The 21,127-nt window shown below is 39.2% G+C and overlaps 1 long non-coding RNA gene across 1 annotated transcript in view; it reads right to left on the bottom strand.

Annotated features, from left to right (window-relative positions):
• The window catches only part of LOC100991208 (uncharacterized), a 134,986-nt gene that overhangs the window by 98,323 nt on the left and 15,536 nt on the right, over positions 1 to 21,127 (bottom strand). Inside the window, exons 3-4 of the long non-coding RNA XR_008625282.2 lie at positions 15,470 to 15,528; positions 6,691 to 6,778 (exon numbers count right to left, since the gene is read on the bottom strand). This is a non-coding gene — a long non-coding RNA (uncharacterized LOC100991208). The remainder of the gene's footprint in view (positions 1 to 6,690; positions 6,779 to 15,469; positions 15,529 to 21,127) is intronic.

The raw sequence follows: 21,127 nt of genomic DNA, 5'->3' as shown, positions 1-21,127 counted from the left end.
TCAACTTGGGTAAGGAAGAATAGCCTAGGTGAATATATACATTTCCATTAAAAAGTAATCTTAATGCTTCTCTTTCATACCCCTGGTTTTCCTCAAGCATTTGGTGTTTTCTGCCTACCTGTCACATTGATAACTAAGCGATTACAATGTATGGCATATGTAACTGGCATAGGTTTCCTTGACAACTATGTAGGTCTCCTTCCTCATAGTCCATTCCCAGAATGAGGGTCCCGGCAGCAGCTCTCTGAAAATGAGAGTGGGGAATGCAGGGGGTGTCACCTGTAGGGTGACTGACTGAAGAGCAGGCAGGTTGGAGGCTGGGAGTCCATAGAGTTTCCAGTTTCAGGAGCACTTTTCTCTGTGGCCCAAGGGCTTGAGTGCATTTCCTCTTCTAAGAGAGTTGCTCTTCACATGTTTTATTTTTGCCTCCTTGCCTTTTGAGGAAGTTCTGCATTACCCAAGGCTGTGCTCAGCCTTCTCTCAGAGTCCAACATCTGCACCAGGAGCTTTCTACACGTAGAGCACCTGCTTTACTTCGAGGACAATTCTCCAGGCTTAATTCTGGGGACAAAGGCCCGTCGTAGCCAGGCACCATTTTGAATCAGTACCAGTCTTTGTCCTGTAATTTCTTTCTACAAATTTGAGTTATACTGCTTTACAAATTATGTCTGTATCCCCATGCCATTGACTTTATTTTCTAAAAGGCATTTCTAATAGATGCAAGGTATTCTATTTACTGTCACTACCAAAGTTTATTTAGTCATGCTCCTATTAGTGACCACTTGAGTATCCCCAATTTTATCATATTTAACATTGTAATGAAAAGCTTTATATAGAAATAGTTGCCATCTATAATTATTTCCTAGAAATAGAACTGTTGTTACAAAGTGAATGAACAATTTGATTGTAACACAGATTGACAAATTGTATTCTAATAGTTTATACAAAGTTACCCTCCCACTAGCAGTCTAAAAGGCTCCCTTTTTCCCCATTTTCTTCTGTTCACTTTATTTTGGTTTTTCTCCCCATCAATTGTATCAGTAGAAAATAATATCACTTTATTTAGACTTTTTTATTACTTATGCAATTAAGGTTTTTGCATTTATAGGCCACTTTTATACAATTTGTAATATCACTTTATTTAGACTTTTTTATTACCTATGCAATTGAGGTTTTTGCATTCATAGGCCACTTATATACAATTTGTGAATTGGCAATGCTATCTCCTTTTTTAAATAGAGAAATTATAATTCTTTACACTGATTTGTAAGAGTACCTTATGGAAAAGAATAATGACACTCATTCTTGTTTATAATAATGTTTGTTTAGTCAAGTCTATCTATTTTTTTTTTTTTTTGCTTTTCTTTTTTAAAAATACATATTTCACCAACAGCATCCAGGCTGAGAGTGAAATCAAGAACACAGTCCCACTTACAATAGCCACAAAGAAAATAAAATACCTATAGGCATACAGCTAACCAAGGAGATGAACGATCTCTACTAGAAGCACAAAACACTGCTGAAAGAAATAAGAGATGAGACGACACAAATAAATGGAAAAATATCCCATGCTCAAGGATTGGAAAAACTAAAGCTGACCCAATTGTCCCATAGACAGTTTTATTCTGGTGTTTGTTTTTTTTTTTGTTTTTTTTGGTTTTTGGTTTTTGTTTTTGAGATGGAGTATCGCTCTGTCACCAGGCTGGAGTGCAGTGGTGCAATCTCAGTTCACTGCACCCTCCGCCTCCCAGGTTCAAGCAATTCTCCTGCCTCAGCCTCCCAAGTAGCTGGGATTACAGGCGTGTGCCACCATGCCTGGCTAATTTTTGTATTTTTAGTAGACATGATGCTTCACCATGTTGGCCAGGATGGTCTCGATCTCTTGACCTCGTGATCTGCCCGCCTCAGCCTCCCAAAGTGCTGGGATTACAGGCATGAGCCACCACGCCCAGTCTAACAGTTTTTTTCTTTTTAATAAACATAGAAATTGACCCTTCTGGTCTTAAAGCTTGAAACTTATATTTGTTTTATCTGAGTTCCTTCCTGAGGAAATGACCTTCAGGCCTCTCACAAAAAGTGTCAAAGAACTGAAACTCAGTAGATCATCACATCCAGACAATGAGATGTTGGACCCCTCATTCATCGCGATTGCTTCCTGACACCTCCCTAGTTCCTGTTTTCTTACACAATGTTACATTCCTTCCTTGTTATATAAATCCCTGGTTTTAGTAGGTCAGAGAGATGGATTTGAGACTGAGTTCCCACCTCCTCTGCTGCAGCACCGGATTAAAGCTTCTTCCTTGGCAATACTTGCTGTCTCAGTCATTGGCTTTCTGTGCAGCAAGCAGCAGGACCTAGACTGAGCACCTGGTGTTTCAGTACCAAAACCACTATTGTAAAAATGGCCGTATTGCTCAAAGCACTTTACAGATTCAATGCTATACCTATCAAATTACCAACGTCATTCTTCACAGAATTAGAACATTTACTTTAGAAAATTTACTAAAATTAGAAAACTACTCTAAAATTTGTATTGAACCAAAAAGAGCCTGAACAGCCAAAGAAAGCCTAAGCAAAAAGAACAATGCCAGAGGCATCACTCTTTCCAACCTCATACTATACTATAAAGCCACAGTAACCAAAACAGCATGGTGCTGTTACAGAAACAGACACATAGACCAATGCAAAAGAATAGAAAACAAACAAATAAAGCTACATACCAACAACCATCTGATCTTTGACAAGGCCAACAAAAACAAGCAATGGGAAAGAACTCCCTATTCAATAAACACAGCTGGGATAACTGGCTAGCCATATGTAGCAGAATGAAACTGGACCCCTCCGTTTCACCTCATACAAAAATTAACTGAAAATACATTAAAGATTTAAATGTAAGACCTCAAACTATAAAAATTCTGGAAGGCAACCTAGGAAACATTCTTCTGGACATCAGCCTTGGCAAATAATTTTTAGCTAAGTCCCCAAAAGCACTTGCAACAAAAACAAAAATGGGACAAGTGGGACCTAATTAAACTCCAGAACTTTTACATAGCAAAATAAACAGAGAGTAAAAATCAGCACAGTAAACAGACAGTCTAGGGAATGGGAGGAGATATTCGCAAAGTATGCACCTGACAAAGGCCTAATATCCAGAATCTATAGGGAACTTAAACAGTTGAACAAACAAAACCCAATTAACCCCATTAAAAGATGGGCAAAGACATGAACAGACATTTCTCAAAGAAGACATACATCAAATATGTGAAAAAATGCTCAGCATCGCTAATCATCAGAGAAATCCAAATCAAAACCACAATGAGATACCATCTCATACCAGTCAGAATGGCTATTATAAAAAGTCAAAAAAACAGATGCTGGCAACATTGCAGAGAAAAGGGAAAGCTTATACGCTGTTAGTGGGAATGTAAATTAGACCAATCCACTGAGGAAGCAGTCTGGAGATTTCTCAAAACTTAAAACAAAGCTACCATTTGACCCAGCAATTCCATTACTGGGTATACACTCAAAAGAAAATAAATCATTCTGCCAAAAACACATTTACACTCAGATGTCCACTGCATCACTATTCACAATAGCAAAGACATGGAATCCACACAGGCGACCATCAGTAGGAAATTGGACAAAGAAAATGTGGTACATATACACCATGAAATACTATATGCCATAAAAAAGAATAAAATCATATTCTTTGCAGGAATATAGATGGAGCTGGGGCGATCTAAGCAAATGAATGCAGAAACAGAAAACCAAATACCACATATTCTCACTTATAAATGGAAGCTAAGCATTGAGCACGTATGGACATAAATATGAGACACAATAGACACTGTGGACTACTAGACGGTGGAGGGAGGGAGGGACGGAGGTTAGGTTAAAAAAGACTACCTATCAGGAACTATGCTCACTACCAGGGTGATGGGAACCGTACTTCAAACCACAGCATCATGCAATAGTCCATTGTAACAAATCTGCCCATGTACCTCCTACATCTAAATTGCAAGCTGAAATTTTTTAAAAAAGAAAAAACCCTATACAATAAAAATACATATTTGGTTTGAGATAAGTCAAATATTTTCCAGTATGTTAGTTAATTTAGAAAAATATTTCACTGATTAAGCCATTCAAATATTATTTTAGTTTTGCATGTGACATAAAAAAGGGAATCTGATGTGTGTGTGTATCGGAAATAGTTATCCAATTTCCTCTCATGGTTTATTAAATTTTTCATCATTCTCCACGTGTTTAAAATGCCAGCTGCACACTATACATATGGCATACATATTAATATTTTTCTAAAATGTATCTCAGGTTCCATTGACCTATCTATTCTCCTTCTAATGTCATAATCTGGCAGGGCCAGATTATGTACTTAGCTCAAATCTTACTCTGATAGCAGTGGGAGGGTGTGTATCAAAAGGCTAAGACCAGGTAGGAAAGCAGGAAGCAAAGTTGTAAACATCAGCAGACATTTGGGAGCTGGTCGGAGGGTGTGCGTGTCTGAACTCAGTGTCCGCCCTCCCTTGCAGGCTGCAACAGTCTCAAAACAGTGCTGGTGGGTTCTCCAGAGCTACGGGTAAATGTGGTTTTGCCTACACTCAAAACCCACTTGATATGTCTCTCTCTTTCTGTTATCTCCTGTGTCATTTCTGTATCTCCGCTCAGACCTTTGAGTAGCTGTTTGGCTGCACTGGGTTCTCCATTTTGCCTTTGCTCCATAGATGTCCCCTTTGAATAAACTGTAGGTCTATGTGACCTCCATCTGGTACCCTCTTACCCAATATCCCATTTCAGGAGGAAAACCATATAGGTAATAGCATATAAAAAATGTTAAACAACAGAAAATCATTTCTTAAAAAGATACTAATGATTGGGGTATTGGGAGGTTGGTAAATGAGAGATGGTAATTTTTATAGGGAGGGTAGAGAAAGCAGTCACCTCCTGCAATTCTGCCAGGACAACAGGACAAGAGATGGTATCACTCACTGATTTAGAAAATGCATAAGAAAGAACTGGCCTCATACTTAAGGATCATAAGTTCAGTTTTGCGTATATTAAGATGGAATTGCCTTTTGGTGATTCCCTGAAAGGCAGTTAAATATGTGAAGCTGTAGAAAGAGAGCTGGGAGTAAAGAACATATTAGCGGTAGTTGAACCCATAGCAATGGATGAAATCACTTAGATAAATCTCATGGAATAAGAAGACGGGAAAGGCATATGTGGAAATCTAACTTTGCAAGTATGGGCAAAGGAAAGGGAGCATAATAAAGTGTCTGACAAGCAGTGCTCAGAAACTCAGCAGTAGGATAGCAATTACTATCATAAAAGCCCACCAAGAAGAAAGTACTCAGAAGGAGGGAGTGATAAACAGCTTCAAATGCAAATAGCATGTAAACTGCCACATGTTCATCAGAATAGGCCACTGCAAAGTTCCATCTGTGACACGGGATAAAGGGCTTTCTGCAAAATTACTCAGCCAGAAAGCTGGATTAAATGGGAAATGATGAAAGGAGGCATTGCAGGCTATTCTTTAGATTAGATTGCCTGCATTAGTAGGTTAAAAGATTGAGGGGGAGAATGTTTATCATTAAAAAATAAAAGATGTTGTTTCTATATTGAGTAGCATAATCTATCAATGAAGCAGAGATTGAAGATGTGGAAGAAAGTGAGTATCATGAGAGAGGCTATTCTCCCAGGAAGTCCAGAAGAGACACACAGAGAACAGAGGTTGGAAGTGACCCAAAGACGAAGTGAAGGATGGCAGCTCCTCTCAGGCCCGAGGAATGATTTGGCGTTGATGAATGGAACAATGGTAGCATCTTAAAGAAGAAGGATTTGATCTTTAGCAATATGGGGTGAGAGAAAAAATGTTTTATCAGTCCTAAACCAAAAATAAGTTACAGTGATGAGAAGTATGTCGTTAACAGACTTATTCATTTATTCAAGTCACATTGATTATCTACCACGTACCAGACACTACTATTTAGACATAACAATTAAAATCTAGCCTATAAAATTAATAAGAAATTAATTATGAAAAATAACATTTTAAAATAATAAGTCTTTGGTGTGATGAGTGTTACCAAAAAAGTAGTATGAGAAATCAGGTTCGATGACTTTTTTAATAATTTTTTATTGAAAAATAAAAGTTGTATATATTTATCATGTACCACATGATGTTTTAAAATATATACACATTTTATAATGCCTACATTGAACTAAAATAATTCCGATACTACCTCTTTCTTTCATATTGTTAACCAGAAGGAAGAGAGTTGGACCTGAATGCTTGCTATTTGCACTTTACTCTGTGCGTCCAGTCCTCAAGTACAACATAGAGTCATAGGCAGAGTGAGACATCTGAAACTGTAGAAATGTCTGAAATAGTTGCTGGCCCAAAACTACTTTGATGAGAGAACAGATGGGTGACAGCCTGGAGTTTCTATAAGCAGTTAGGAAAAATAGTCAATGTTAGCAAACAACATCCATAGTAACAAGCCTGAAATCGCCAAGAGAATATTTTTCATTACTGATGTGTAAACATTTGCCAAAGTTATGACGAGCAGAAGCTGCTTCTCCTAACCTCGTGGTGCCCACTCCGCTGAGTGTCTTTCCAAAAGCATTTCACTGAGCTCATGGTACCTGTAGAACATCTCGTCCAGGGAGCCTTACCTTATCAAAGAGTATGCGACACTTTACCTCATGGGTGTGCTTCTAAGACATGTGTCCCCAGTCGTATAGGCTTCTTCCTTTCGGGTTCCTGAGGGAGACAACAGAAAAAACAAAATATCAGTGGATTCATAAGAATTAGTACAAAAGCCCCGAAAAACAAAAATTCATTTTGTTTACAAGGTAGGATTTGAGAACAAAAGAATAATAAGTAATTATTTCTGTGTGTAATGATATTTACGTGAATTCCCCTTCTACTGGTTTTCTACTGATACTGGAACAAAGTACTACAGACCTTGTGACACAAACCACCAGGAATGGATTATCTTCCAGTATGTAAGTCGGAAGCCCAACAGGGATCTCCTGGGCTAAAATAAATGAATTAGTTGGACTGTGTTCCCTTCTAGGGGCTTTAGGGAGACTTGATTTTCTTGCATTTTCCAGTTTCTGAAGGCCAACAACAATCCTTGGCTCAAGGCCCCTTTCCTCCATCTTCAAAGACAGGAAGGTTGTATCTCTCTGACCATTCTCACATCAGCACGTCTCCTTCTGACTCTGTCCTCTGACTCCTTCTTATACCTTTAAGGACCCTTGTGATTCCACTGGGCAGGACCCTCTCCCTAACTCAACGTCATTACGTTTAATTACATCTGAAAGTCCTTCTGTCATGTAGGGTAACATATTCACAAGTTCTAGGGAATACCCTGCCTACCATGGCCCCATTGCTTAATTAAAAAGTTGATAACAGGTAAAATGGAAAAAATACAAAAATAATTTAGTCAGGCTCGATTATTTTAACATGTATGTTAAAAGTAGATTTTTATCAGTGGGATGAAACCAAGCTGTATATTCTACGTGGCCTTTCAGTACTCTTCTACTCAAGTAACAACTACGGAAGCTAGAGAGCATACAAAAAGATGGTGTAGGAAATGGTCAGTGCACAAGACCAGAAACTACACACCTGTGTAGTGGTATTGGCTTTTTTATGTGCTGTGAAAACTAGGAAAAGTCATAATTTTAAAGGTCTTTTAAATATGTAAAGTGGGGGATATTAGGCATCGTTATTGGCATATACACAAATACTTTATAAATATAATTTCTCACTCTGCCCACTCAAAACATAAAAATCACATGAGAAATCTGCATGTGAAAGTTCTTTGTAAATTGTAAAACACCATGTAATTATGAGGGATTTTTACAAGTTTTTGAAAGCTTTTCACATGGATTAATTATCATTGATTCAAAGAGAGTTATGATGTATGTAGGACAACTGTTATCATTCTCTTTTCAATTATACAGCAATTGAGACTGACAGGATGTTTGTTGTCCCAAGCCAAAACGGTAACAGATTTGAGATTCCAAAGACTCATCGGGAGTCTTTGCCCTCACCTCCTGGGTATGCACTCCTACATCCGCTTGTAAATTAAGGGATTAAACACTCAGGCAAAAAGCACACAATATAATTTCAGTCCGTGATTGAAAGCTTGGCCTCTAACAAAATGACGACTTGAAGAATCATGAGAAAGAAAGAGACTGCCAATGTGAGCAGAGGAACCTCGTCAACAGTGACTTGACAGGAAAGAAAAATTTTAGATGTAATTAATTTCAAAGATTTATAATCAGCCTATGGGTGGGCAGAGGAGTAGACCAGTAATCCTGACAATTGGAAGTCAGATTTAGTGTTTGTTTTTGTGTAGTGTTAGAAAAAATTGTGTAGAGTGTAGAACTACGCCACTATAGTGGATACCTGTTGTACAATGAAGAAAAATTCCCACATCATCACAGAAGTATAAGATGCTCAATAATAATTAGTGACTAATTATCAGAGAAATGCAAATCAAAACCAATTGCAATGCAATGATATATCACCTTACTCCCATTCAGATGAATACTACCAAAATAAATAAGTAAAATCACAAGTATTGACAAGAATGTCGAGAAATCGGGACTCTTGTGCACTGCGGGGATTGTAAAATGGTGCAACAGCTATGGAAAGTGAAGTATTAAGGATTTACCTAAAAAGACTCAGTTATTCCAAAGTAATCATTTAAAATCGAATGGGGGGTGTATTTTAAATAGATTCCATATTTAAACTGAAGGGAGACAGTTGAAACTGGAAGAAACTGTAATATTGTTCACTGTAAATTCTAACTTATTCAGCCATCTGTTGAAACATTGGCTCAAAAGCTATAGTGGTTTTTCAAAAAATTGAATATATGATCTAGCAATCTCACTTCTGAGTATATACCCAAAAGAATTAAAAACAGCATCTTGAGGTCTTTCACACCTACGTTCATAGCTGTACTATTCACAACAGCCAAAAGGTGGAAGCAACCTAAACGTTCATCAGCAGATGAGTGGATAAACAAAATGTGGTATAGGCACACAGTGTGTTATTATTCTACCTTAAAAACAAAGGAAATTATTTCACATGCTATAACATAAATGAACCTCGAAGACTCTGGGCTAAATGAAATAAGTCACTTACAAAAAGGCAAATACTGTATGATTCCACTTATACAAGGTATTTAAAGTAGCAAAATTTATTGAAACACAAGATAGAATAGTGGTTACCAGGGTTGGGGAGAGTTGAAAAGTGGGAATTGTTGTTCAATGATTATAAAGTTTTACTTTGGCAAGATTATTCAGGTGACTATGCTTAACATTACTTAACTACACAATTTAAAAAGAGCCCAAATAGCCAAGGCAATCCTAAGCAAAAGTAACAAAGCTGGAGGCATCATATTACTGGACTTCAAACTATACTACAAGGCTACAGTAACTAAAACAGCATGATACTGGTACAAAAACAGACACATAGACCAACAGAACCAAATAGATAATCCAGAAATAAGACCAGACATCTAAATCATCTGACCTTTGACAAATATGACAGAAACAAGCAATGGAGAAAAGACTTCTTATTTCAATAAATCGTGCTAGGATAACTGGCTAGCCATATGTAGAAGACTGAAACTGGATTCCTTCTTTACAGCATACACAAAAATCAACTCAAAATGGATTAATGCCTTAAACATAAAACCCAAAACTATAAAAACCCTGGAAAATAACCTAGGAAATACCACTCTGGACATAGGAAGTGGCAAAGATTTCATAACAAAAACACAAAAAGCAATTGCAACAAAGCACAAATTAACAAATGGGATCTAATTGAACTAAAGAGCTTCTTCACAGTATAAGAAACTATCGGCCAGGCACAGTGGCTCACGCCTGTAATCCCAACACTTTGGGAGGCCGAGGCAGGCAGATCACGAGGTCAAGAGATCAAGACCATCCTGGCCAACATAGTGAAACCCCGTCTCTACTAAAAATACAAAAATTAGCTGGGTGTGGTGGCACATGCCTGTAGTCCCAGCTTCTCGGGAGGCTGAGGCAGGAGAGTGTCCAGAGTGACACTCCAGGCTGCTGTGTGGATGCAAGGACCCACTCTCCTCCTGCAGACATAGAAAGGGTACTCCTCATAGACACAGCCACCAACCTGGAGAAGTAAAGGAGAGTGAGGCTGGGTGCAGTGGCTTACACCTGTAATTTCAGCACTTTGGGAGGCCAAGGTGGGCTGTATCTCTACAAAAACTACCAAAAAAAATTAGCCAAGTGTGGTGACACATGCCTGTAATCCCAGCTACTCCAGAGATTGAGGCACGAGAATCACTTAAACCCAAGAAGCGGAGGTTGCAGTGAGCCAAGGTCACGCCATTGCACTCCAGCCTGGGTGACAGAGTGAGACTCTGTCTCAAACAAACAAACAAACAAACAAAAAAGAGTGAGAGAAGTGAGAGAAAAGTAGAGTATTAAAGATTTATCTGAAAGGACTCAGTTGTTCCAAAACAATCCTTTAATATCTAATAGGGAGTTGTATTAATTTTAAATACACCCCATATTAAACTGAAGGGAGACAGTTGAAACTGAAATATTATTAACTAGAAATTCTAAACTATGCAGCTATCTGCTGAAACATTGGCAAGAGCAGGCCCACGATAGAGAATAACAAAACTATACGTTCTGTGGATACCTAAGTTGGAGTGCCTGTTAAATGGGTATTCTCTGTCTCTGTTTTGACTGAGGCCCAAAGATAGTAACTGTCAATGCTACTCATATTGCAGAACAATCTGTGAATCCATCAAAGCAGACCTTGCCAAGGAGGCGGCTGGGAATAATTTGGGGACTCTCGGAAGACCACTTGCCTCCATTCTTTTAGAAATATTGGACAGGAAATTAGAAAGGTTTTTTGTGGGAAAGATATTGGTATGCTGCTGTTCCACTACTTGGCCTCCAGGACTTCTCTGAGGGACAAAGATGCCTGCTAGGGATTCACTTTATATCTGTGTCAGGAGATGATGGGTCTGTGTTAGTCTGTTTTATGCTGCTGTAACAGAGTACCACAGACTGGGTAATTTATGATGAATAGAAGTTTATGTGGTTCATGGTTCTGGAGGCTGGAAGTCCAAGAGCATGATGCCGACATCTGACAAGGGCCTTCATGCTGCATTATGTCATGACAGAAAGTGGAATGGCAAAAGAGGTCAAGAGCAAGAGCAAGAGGAGGCTGAACTTGCTTTTATAACAAGCCTACTCTCTTAATAATGAACCCACTTCCACAATAATGGTGTTAGTCCACTTATGAGGGCTCTGCCCTCTTAAAGGTTTCATGTCTCAAAACTGTTGCACTGGCAAATAAGTTTCCAACACATTCAGACCAAAGAAGAGTCCTCAGATCCACCCAGAGTCCAGAGGTGCCCACTGTGGAGTGGGCAGATTGGTCTCATTTAACCCTTTGTTGTGACTTGCTGGCACCTGTTCCTAGAGCCCATGGCTCTGACCATTTGACATGCATTTGAAGTCCTTACCAGCAGTGTCCTCTTTATTGTGATTCCAGATGTGGCAGACAGAAAGAGATAGAAAGTGTGCCAGTTTGGGGTTGATCTCAGATGCTACCCAGGAAGACTACCCAGAAGGACTTGTCAAGAAAAGGGTGAGTCAGCAGCTTCCTAGGAGCTGAGGGAGGAGACAGAAATGGTTGAGGTAAAGAGATACAATGCATTTCTAGCACCACGGCCAGAATGGAAGCAATACTTGATTTCCTGAATGTCCAAGGGCATATGCTCTATGTGACACCAGGGGTAAAAAGAGAGGGTGCAGCTGTTGAAATTCAGCAGTCACTGGAGTTGAGCATCGTGGCTTACTCAGTTCCTGGGGAGGAGAGGTGTGCTTGCCTGCCAGGCTTGCATTGCAACAACTAGCATTTCCTGTTCTCTCTGCCCACTAAGAAAGAGCTAGAAGAAGAAGGGAAAACTGCTGCATTCAGAAAGTGGAAACATTTATGGAAGCAGAGATTTTACTATGTCCCCCAAAGAAAAAATTGGTAGACTGAAAATAGCTGCCAATGTCCACCATGTGAATTAGCATGAACCACCCCAATTAAATAGAGAAATATTTCAATAGTGATTCTAAACATACACATCACATCGAATGTGTTCATATGAATTTTAAGTAGTCTGCTCTCCAGAAAGCACTAAGGGCTGCTTTGTACAGCACAAGAAATGGCCCTGAATGCCAAAAAGTTCCTTCAAAAACCACAAAACTACTTGATATACAGTTTATCTGAAAAAGATTCCCACAATGTATAAACTGAATTCCTTAAACACACTGCCAATAGATGAAGAAAATAGTGGTTTAATAAATACTGCATTCCTTTCTATAAAAGTATATCCAAAAGGAAAAAGTTGAAATTAAAGATGTTATATTAAAATATGCCATTGTAAGTTGAAACATTTTTGCATAAAATTTTAAAATTCTCATTCAGAGAAAGAAGTATGTGAGAAATTATCCATAAAGTGGCTGATATGGCATTCTGAATTTTAAAATTGGGTATAAAGAAAACAAGTTATTTTAACTTCAAAATGACTATTTGTAAAATTAAGCCCACCTTATACACAGAAGACTTGGAAATTTAGGGCCCATCAACAAAAAGGGAAAAGTAGATTTACTCAATCAGTCCATTGGTTGCATCTGATTATTTTACAAAAATTTAAAAATCATTAAGAATTGAGGTTGTCTCTTTAAAAAAAACATTCCTGAAATGTGTATAGAATTGTGATGCTATCATGCGACCTAACTTCAAACTATACTACAAGGCTACAGTAACCAAAACAACATGGTACTGGTACCAAAACAAATATATAGACCAATGGAACAGAACAGAGGCCTCAGAAATAACACCACACATCTACAACCATCTGATCTTTGACAAACCTGACAAAAACAAGGAATGGGGAAAGGATTCCCTATTTAATAAATGGTGCTGGGAAAACTGGGTAACCATGAAAGCTGAAACTGGATCCCTTCCTTACACTTATACAAAAATTAATTCAAGATGGATTAAAGACTTAAATGTAAGACCTAAAACTATAAAATCCCTAGAAGAAAACCTAGGCAATACCATTGAGGACACAGGCATGGGCAAAGACTAAAACACCAAAAGCAATGGCAACAAAAGCCAAAATTGACAAATGGGATCTAATTAATCTAAAGGGCTTCTGCACAGCAAAAGAAACTACCATCAGAGTGAACAGGCAACCTACAGAATGGGAGAAAAGTTTTGCAATCTACCCATCTGACAAAGGGCTAATATTCAGAATCTATAAAGAACTTAAACTAATTTACAAGAAGAAATGAAACAACCCCATTAAAAAGTGGGCAAAGGATATGAACAGACACTTCTCAAAAGAAGACATTTATGCAGCCAACAGACACATGAAAAAATGCTCATCATCACTGGTCATCAGAGAAATGCAAATCAAAACCGCAATGAGATACCATCTCACACCAGTTAGAATGGCTATCATTAAAAAGTCAGGAAACAACAGGTGCTGGAGAGGATGTAGAGAAATAGGAACGCTTTTACACTGTTAGTGGGAGTGTAAATTAGTTCAACCATTGTGGAAGACAGTGTGGCAATTCCTCAAGGATCTAGAACTAGAAATACCATTTGACCCAGCCATCCCATTACTGGGTATATACCCAAAGGATTATAAATCACGCTACTATAAAGACACATGCACATGTATTTTATTCTAGCACTATTCACAATAGCAAAGACTTGGAACGAACCCAGATGTCCATCAATGATAGACTGGATCAAGAAAATGTGGCACATATACACCATGGAATACTATGCAGCCATAAAAAATGATGAGTTCATGTCCTTTGCAGGGACATGGATGAAGCTGGAAGCCATCATTCTGAGCAAACTATCACAAGGACAGAAAACCAAACACTGCATGTTCTCAATCATTGGTGGGAATTGAACAATGAGAACACCTGGACACAGGGCGGGGAACATCACACACCGAGGCCTGTTGTGGGGTGGGGGGAGGGGGGAGGGATAGCATTAGGAGATACACGTAATGTAAATGATGAGTTGATGGGTGCAGCACACCAACATGGCACACGTATACATATGTAACAAACCTGCATGTTGTGCACATGTACCCTAGAACTTAAAGTATAATAAAACAAAATAAAATACAATACAATATAATAAAGTAAAAAAGAACTGTGTGTTCTTTTAGTAAAAAGAACTTCCAGGTGTAGTTCTGGACTTACTCTTCCATGCATGCCGGCACCACATAACAGAGTTTCCATCTAGTGCAGATTTGTTTACAACAATGCTTTCTTGGGGACTGCATATGTGTTTGTCTTTTATGGACTTCCGGAATGCCAATGTGGACAGGCTCCTTCCAGGACTGTGAATGTGCAGGAGTCCACTGTCACGGGGATATCATTCAGATAACTGTCTTGAGACTTGAAAGAATCATACCAGAGTCTCAGCAAATACTTAGCAGACACTGCCTTGGTCATTTTGATGTCCCAAGGGTAACCTGAAATACAATTCAACACTCACATCCTCTCCTGTCTCCAAAAATAAGGATAAAATTCTTGGCATGCAAAAGCAACAAATATTTAGAGGCCCTAAAGCAAGTCTGTAGTGAGCATGAGTTCTGGAAAGTTAATATACAAAGCCCAAGACCAGTAGGATACTGTGGAGCAGACCAGCTGAGAGATTCCAGAGTGATTTCACAGCAAACCTTCAATACATATAGAAATACACCAAAGACCAAATTCTCCTGTATGAAGAGTTTTATCATTTATTACCTAGAAAGCAAGCTATGCATTTACATAATAACACAGTCCTCTCAGAGTGGGATCACTGTGGAAGCATGTTGGATGATATTCAAATTCTCTGAACTGGGTATGCATTGAAAGCTGTGGGGCATTTCATTTAAAATTTAAAAAGTATAAAAGTACAATTTTCTAAGAATCGTGGATTGGAAGAGTTACTTTCCTTCCACAGTAACTTATCTTGGCCAAAGGAAAACCTTCAGCTTGGCAGGACCCACGGTATCATAGATCCATACCCTTTGGCATAAATATCTAAAATGTTTTGACTACCTTTGGAAACAAAAAAAGCTGTGAAGGCAAGATGGAGTGGAGAAGAGGAAAGAATTGAGGAGAGATTCTGCTATTATTATTTTTAAAATCTTTGTTGATTGCTTTCTTTGATTTTGTTTTGTTTTAAAGTAACTTTGCAATAAGTAATAGAAGAAAAAGTATATAACTTAGGACAAAAGAAATAAAAATGATATTTAAAGTAAAATTTTGATCAGAAGCAGATTTCCCCTCTTAGTACCAACCTATATTGCATATTTTTCATATTTTAAACATGGAAAATAAGTATACTTTATCTAATAATTATACTTACTAACAACTGTCTTCTGTCAAACGGAAAAAGATGTAAGTAAACTGCATTCTTCAGTGTTACTGTGAATAGATAGAGAAAAATATTTTTAATAGAACAATGTTTCCTAGTTTCATAATTTAAAAAAAATTGGCCAGGCACGGTGGCTCACGCCTGTAATCCCAGCACTCTGGGAGGCCGAGGCGGGCAGATCACGAGTTCAGGAGATCAAGACCATCCTGGCTAACACAGTGAAACCCTGTCTCTACTAAAATACAAAAAAATTAGCCGGGCGTGGTGGCGGGCGCCTGTAGTTGCAGCTACTTGGGAGGCTGAGGCAGGAGAATGGCGTGAACCCAGGAGGCTGAGCTTGCAGTGAGCCGAGATCGCGCCACTGCACTCCAGCCTGGGTGACAGAGCGAGAATCTGTCTAAAATTCTTATTTAGTCTTGAGCACTAAATAAATGTGACTGATAATATTTTGGAGAATAAACATAACTTAAGTAACTTTACTAAAAATTAAAAATTCATACAAAAGTTATCTCGTTCACATAATTTTTCATTCAAAAAACTGATGAGTAAAACATAACTTTGCTCTTGAACTGCAATTTTTCAAAATATTTAACCAACAAAAATCAAGACTTTCATTTTATAAACTTAGAAACAAAATCAGCACACCTCAAATTAGTGATGAAACAACTTCTGTTATTTATTGCATAAGATTATACTCAGATATCAAGACACATGTAAAGCTCCACCTTAATGAACATAATGGATTAGGAGACACAGCATTCTTATGGCATAATGCACTAAATTTCATAATGTGAACCCAAATTATATTTCAGATTCTGTCTCTAATAAGTCACATGGGATAAGCACTTCACCACTCTTACTTACTTTAAAGAATTTATTATCTCTTCTTCAGCAACCCAATCCCAGAGTCATACTTTGGGTAATTTCATCACCTACTTTGCCTTGCCTCTTATCACTCTCCTTCTAACTTCCGTATTTCTATTTGTTCTCCATGAATCCACTAAGTCCTCCAACCTCTTGCCTCCCTCCATTTTCTCCTAAGCTTTCAAGCCCTGCTGTTTTCACTTGTTTCTGCACTCAGCCAGGACCAACAATCTATGTATTATTTCATCCAAGAAGCCTCGATATCCTTAGTCCTTCCCTATACTACCCCTGAAAATTTCCAGTCCTGGAGCCAGTAAAGTGTAGTTAAAAATGGAGAGTTTTTTGTTTCACTTAGGCCAGATTTATATCTGCCTCACCATTCAGCAGAGTACTTTCCTGCCACAATTCTCATTGATTCCCCATAGAGTGGTGACAATAATGTATAGATTGCAAGAGCTGTTGCAGAAATGAACCATGTGAGCTTGGGCCACATTCTCCAGTGTCTGATATGACAGCGGCTTAATCAAGAATAGCACTTTTCTACTTCTTTTTAAAATTCTCAGGCTGGGCACAGTGGCTGACACCTGTAATCCCAGCACTTTGGGAGACCAAGGAGGGTGGATCACGAGGTCATGAATTCAAGACCAGCCTGGCCAAGATGGCGAAACCCCAACTCTACTAAAAATACAAAAAAATTAGGCAGGCATGGTGGTGGGCACCTGTAGTCCCAGCTCCTCAGGAGGCTGAGGCGGAGAATTGCTTGAACCCGGGAGGTGGAGGTTGCAGTGAGCCGAGATTGCGCCACTGCACTCTAGCCTGGGCGACAGAGCGAGACTCTGTCTCAAACAAACGAACAAAAATTCTCCAAATGCTAAGCACAAGAGGAGGAAGGCACACACCCTACAGCTAACAGTGCTATGACAAAGGCATTGTTTCCAGAGCTGCATTCCTGACATTGTGCACGCAAGAGGATGTTTATTTGATTAGTTACCATCTTTTCTGATTATCTTCAGCTATCTTATCAAAGCTTTTCCTTCTCTAGTCTCTTACCCTCTGTCAGTGCTCTGTAGCCTCAGCAGGTGTGGTTGACATATATTTTACAAAGATGACCAGGACAACCTTCAAAGCATCATAATATCTCCTGCAACCAGCCCTAGCCATCGATGAATACTATAACCTTCCACTGCTGGTGTCTTCGGAAGCTGCAGGAAAGTGTCCATGTCAAGGAATCTGTGTTTATTGAGAAATACATTTTCTTTCTCTTATAAATGATTGTCATGCTTCTTATTTTTTCCATCAAAATAGTTGAATGTTTGTAATATTAGGAGTTAAGAATTTTACATCTGAAGTTTAGATGTTGTTTGGATAGTTCTACAGTATTTACAGGGTCCGTGGTAGGAATGAATACAGCCCAGCAGTGAGGCCTACACTTACGTGCATAAGGTTTATTTTTGTGTATTGAAAACACAGAACACTGTGTACATTTCTGGTCCTTAAAATACCATTTTCAAAGACATAAGTACATTGAAACTCAAGGTATAATTTTGATTATAGCCAAAACATTTGAGTGTTTGGTTCTCTTCTGTGCGTGCATCATTACATACCAACTGGACACATTATGCAGAACGGGGACTGCAAATACAGCCTGGGGGCTGCCCATGGTCTTCTGACATGCTATCTTCTGTTATTCTACTCATTTCATGACTCTAGACGCTAATGACTCTCTAAATGCCCTTTTGAGGAATGATTGATCAAAATGAAAATGGCAGCCCCCATTCCCGGCTGCATGGGATGATAGAAGGATGTACGGCCAAAGTAACAGGACTAGGAGGAAAAGTTCTGTGCTGCCTTCTGGAATTTGACCTTATTTGAACTTTATGCATGTTTTACATACCAGGGGCTTCTCCACCATTGAAAAAGAAGAAAAGAATGCTAAATGATGACTTCATGTGGAAAACAGAAAAGGAGACACTTCTTGGGTCTGGATTGTGACCTGGCACCTGATTTCTTCTTTGATTATTGAGAAGCTCAGCATGTACCAGTCCACAAGCAGCAGATAAGCTGTAATAATGCATGAAACGAGTAGAGCCAATTAACCAGCACATACTGTGTGTTTCTGCTACTGTGGCCACATGCTGGGCTATTATCTAATCACAAAAAGATCAAGGCCACCATCATTAAGTAAGTACATCTCTAAGGTCATTTTGGAAGCCAATTCAAATATCTATTTATGAAGATAAATATCATAAATGATGTGATTATATTTCTGCTTAGAGTCTGTACAAATTGTAATAATCTAAATGTATTTATAGCTTCCTGAAAGAATAAAATATTACTATTTATATCCTGTCTCTGATATCCCCTATGTAGAAAAAAAGGGTAAAAACAGGTGAGAGAACTGATTTTAAAATACTGTAGGAATCACTGTGAAAAATACCTGACAAATACAAGAACATCTGGGCCAAACTGAAGAAGTACAAAAAGCACAAAAACCTTACCTTTTAGACCCTGAATATGGTATCAATGTCCCTGAGACCTCCAGGGACCTGAGAACCCAGAGAAGAATGTCCTAATCAGAAGAGAGACTTAGGGGTGCGATAATGCCGTGGGAGAAGTGGAGAACATTGCTCTGGAGTACTCCATTCTGAGAGAGAAAGAGAAAGAGGGGGTATCCAGATTTAAGGGTGACTCCGCAGGTTATTACAATTCTTTACTTCAACACAAATCCTAATTTAGGGGTCAAGCACAGAGAAGAAAAATTACAAACATTGAATAGAGAAGAAAAACTGCAGTCAGCTTTGCACCGACCAGAAACAACCGAGCTGAAAACAAAAAGGCTGTGGATTAAAGAGCTTCATTGAGAGACATGCTGACATTTCGTCTGAGGGTGATCTGCGCAAACCGAAGGAGGCTGTAACCATCTGCAGAGAGACGTGTCCCTAGAAAACAGGCCCAAGTGGCTGTGCCCATCAATGATAGACAGGATAAAGAAAATGTGGCACATATACACCAGGGAATACTATGCAGCCATACAAAAGGATGAGTTCATGTCCTTTGCAGGGACATGGATGAAGCTGGACCCCATCATTCTCAGCAAACTAACACAGGAACAGAAAACCAAACCACATATTCACTCATAAGTGGGAGCTGAACAATGAGAACACATGGACACAGGGAGGGGAACATCACACACTGGGGCCTGTCAGAAGCTGGGGGACTAGGGGACGGAGAGCATTAGGAGAAATACCTAATGTAGATGACGGGTTGATGAGTGCAGCATACCACCATGGCACATGTATACCTATTTGTAACAAACCTGCACGTCTTGCACATGTATCCCAGAACTTAAAGTATAATAAAAGAATGAAAAAATAGACCCAAATTGAAGTGCCCTAAATCATTCCTATGTCCCACTAAAGTATCTATATATTAAAAAATAAAACTTCTTTTTTTGTTTTTTTTTGAGACAGGGTCTTGCTCTGTCACCCAGGCTGGAGTGCAGTGGTGAGGTCTCAGCTCACTGCAACCTCCACCTCCCGGGTTCAAACGATTGTTCTGCCTCAGCCACCCGAGTAGCTGGGATTACAGGCGCGCACCATTACACCCGGCTAATTTTTGTTTTTAGCAGAGATGGGGTTTCACCATGTTGGCCAGGCTGGTCTTGAACTCCTGACCTCAGGTGATCCCAAATTGCTGGGATTACAGGCATGACCCACCATGTCTGGCCAAAAAACAAAACATTTTAAAAGAGATAAATTAGAGTAAATATGTACAACATATATTAACAACAGAACTAATTTCCTGATAAATTAAAATTTCATGAAAGTCAGTAAGAAAACAAACCAGTTATTTAATTATAAATCTGGTTAGAAGAAAAAACCAGGCAAGACATATAAAAGTAGTAAAAGGGGGCCGGGCGCACTGGCTCACACCTATAATCCCAGCACTTTGGGAAGCCGAGGCGGGCAGATCATTTGAGGTCAGGTGTTCAAAACTATCCTGGCCAACATGGTGAAACCCCGTCTCTACTATAAAAAAACACAAAAATTAGCCAGGCGTGGTGGTGCACGCCCATAATCCAGGCTACTCGGGAGGCTAGGCAGGAGAATCGCTTGAGCCCGGGAGGTGGAGGTTGCAGTCAGAAGAGATTGCACCACTGCACTCCAGCCTGGGTAACAGAGCAAGACTCCGTCTCAAAAAAAAAAAAAAAAAAAAAAAGTAGTATAAGGGTGGGCACAGTGGCTCATGCCTGATTCCCAGCACTTTGGGAAGCTGAGGCAGGAGGATCACTTGAGCCCAAGAGTTCGAGACCAGCCTGGTGTTCTCTAAAACAAACAAACAAACAAACACACGATTAGCTGGGCATGGTGGTTCACACCTGTAGTCCTAGCTACTCAGGAGGCTGAGGTGGGAGGGTAGCTTGAGCCCAGGAGTTCAAGGCTGCAGTGGGCTATGATCATGCCATTGCACTCTAGCCTGGGCAACAGAGTGAGACCCTGTTTCAAAAAAAAAAAAGTGGTAGTATATGAGAAGATGATGCCCATTCAGAAAGTGAGATACATTCAGTAGTCGTGTATGAGAAGATGATAATCCTCATTCATAAATTGAGATCCATTCATTTAAACATTCGTTAAGCTTATTGAAGTGAGCCATTTGGCAAAGTCAGAATCCAGCTGCGTGACCATGTTAAACAGGTTGTGGGACAATGGGCAATTATTCTATTGATATTACCATGTGGGAATGGAAATTGAAACAGTTTTGGAGAATCAGCTTTGGAGACAAGTT

This window comes from Pan paniscus, chromosome 3 (genome assembly GCF_029289425.2).
Source record: "Pan paniscus chromosome 3, NHGRI_mPanPan1-v2.0_pri, whole genome shotgun sequence".
NCBI classification, from domain to species: Eukaryota; Metazoa; Chordata; class Mammalia; order Primates; family Hominidae; genus Pan; species Pan paniscus.
The sequence above is the reverse complement of the archived record's forward strand: the minus strand, read 5'-3'. Positions and strand labels throughout refer to the sequence as shown.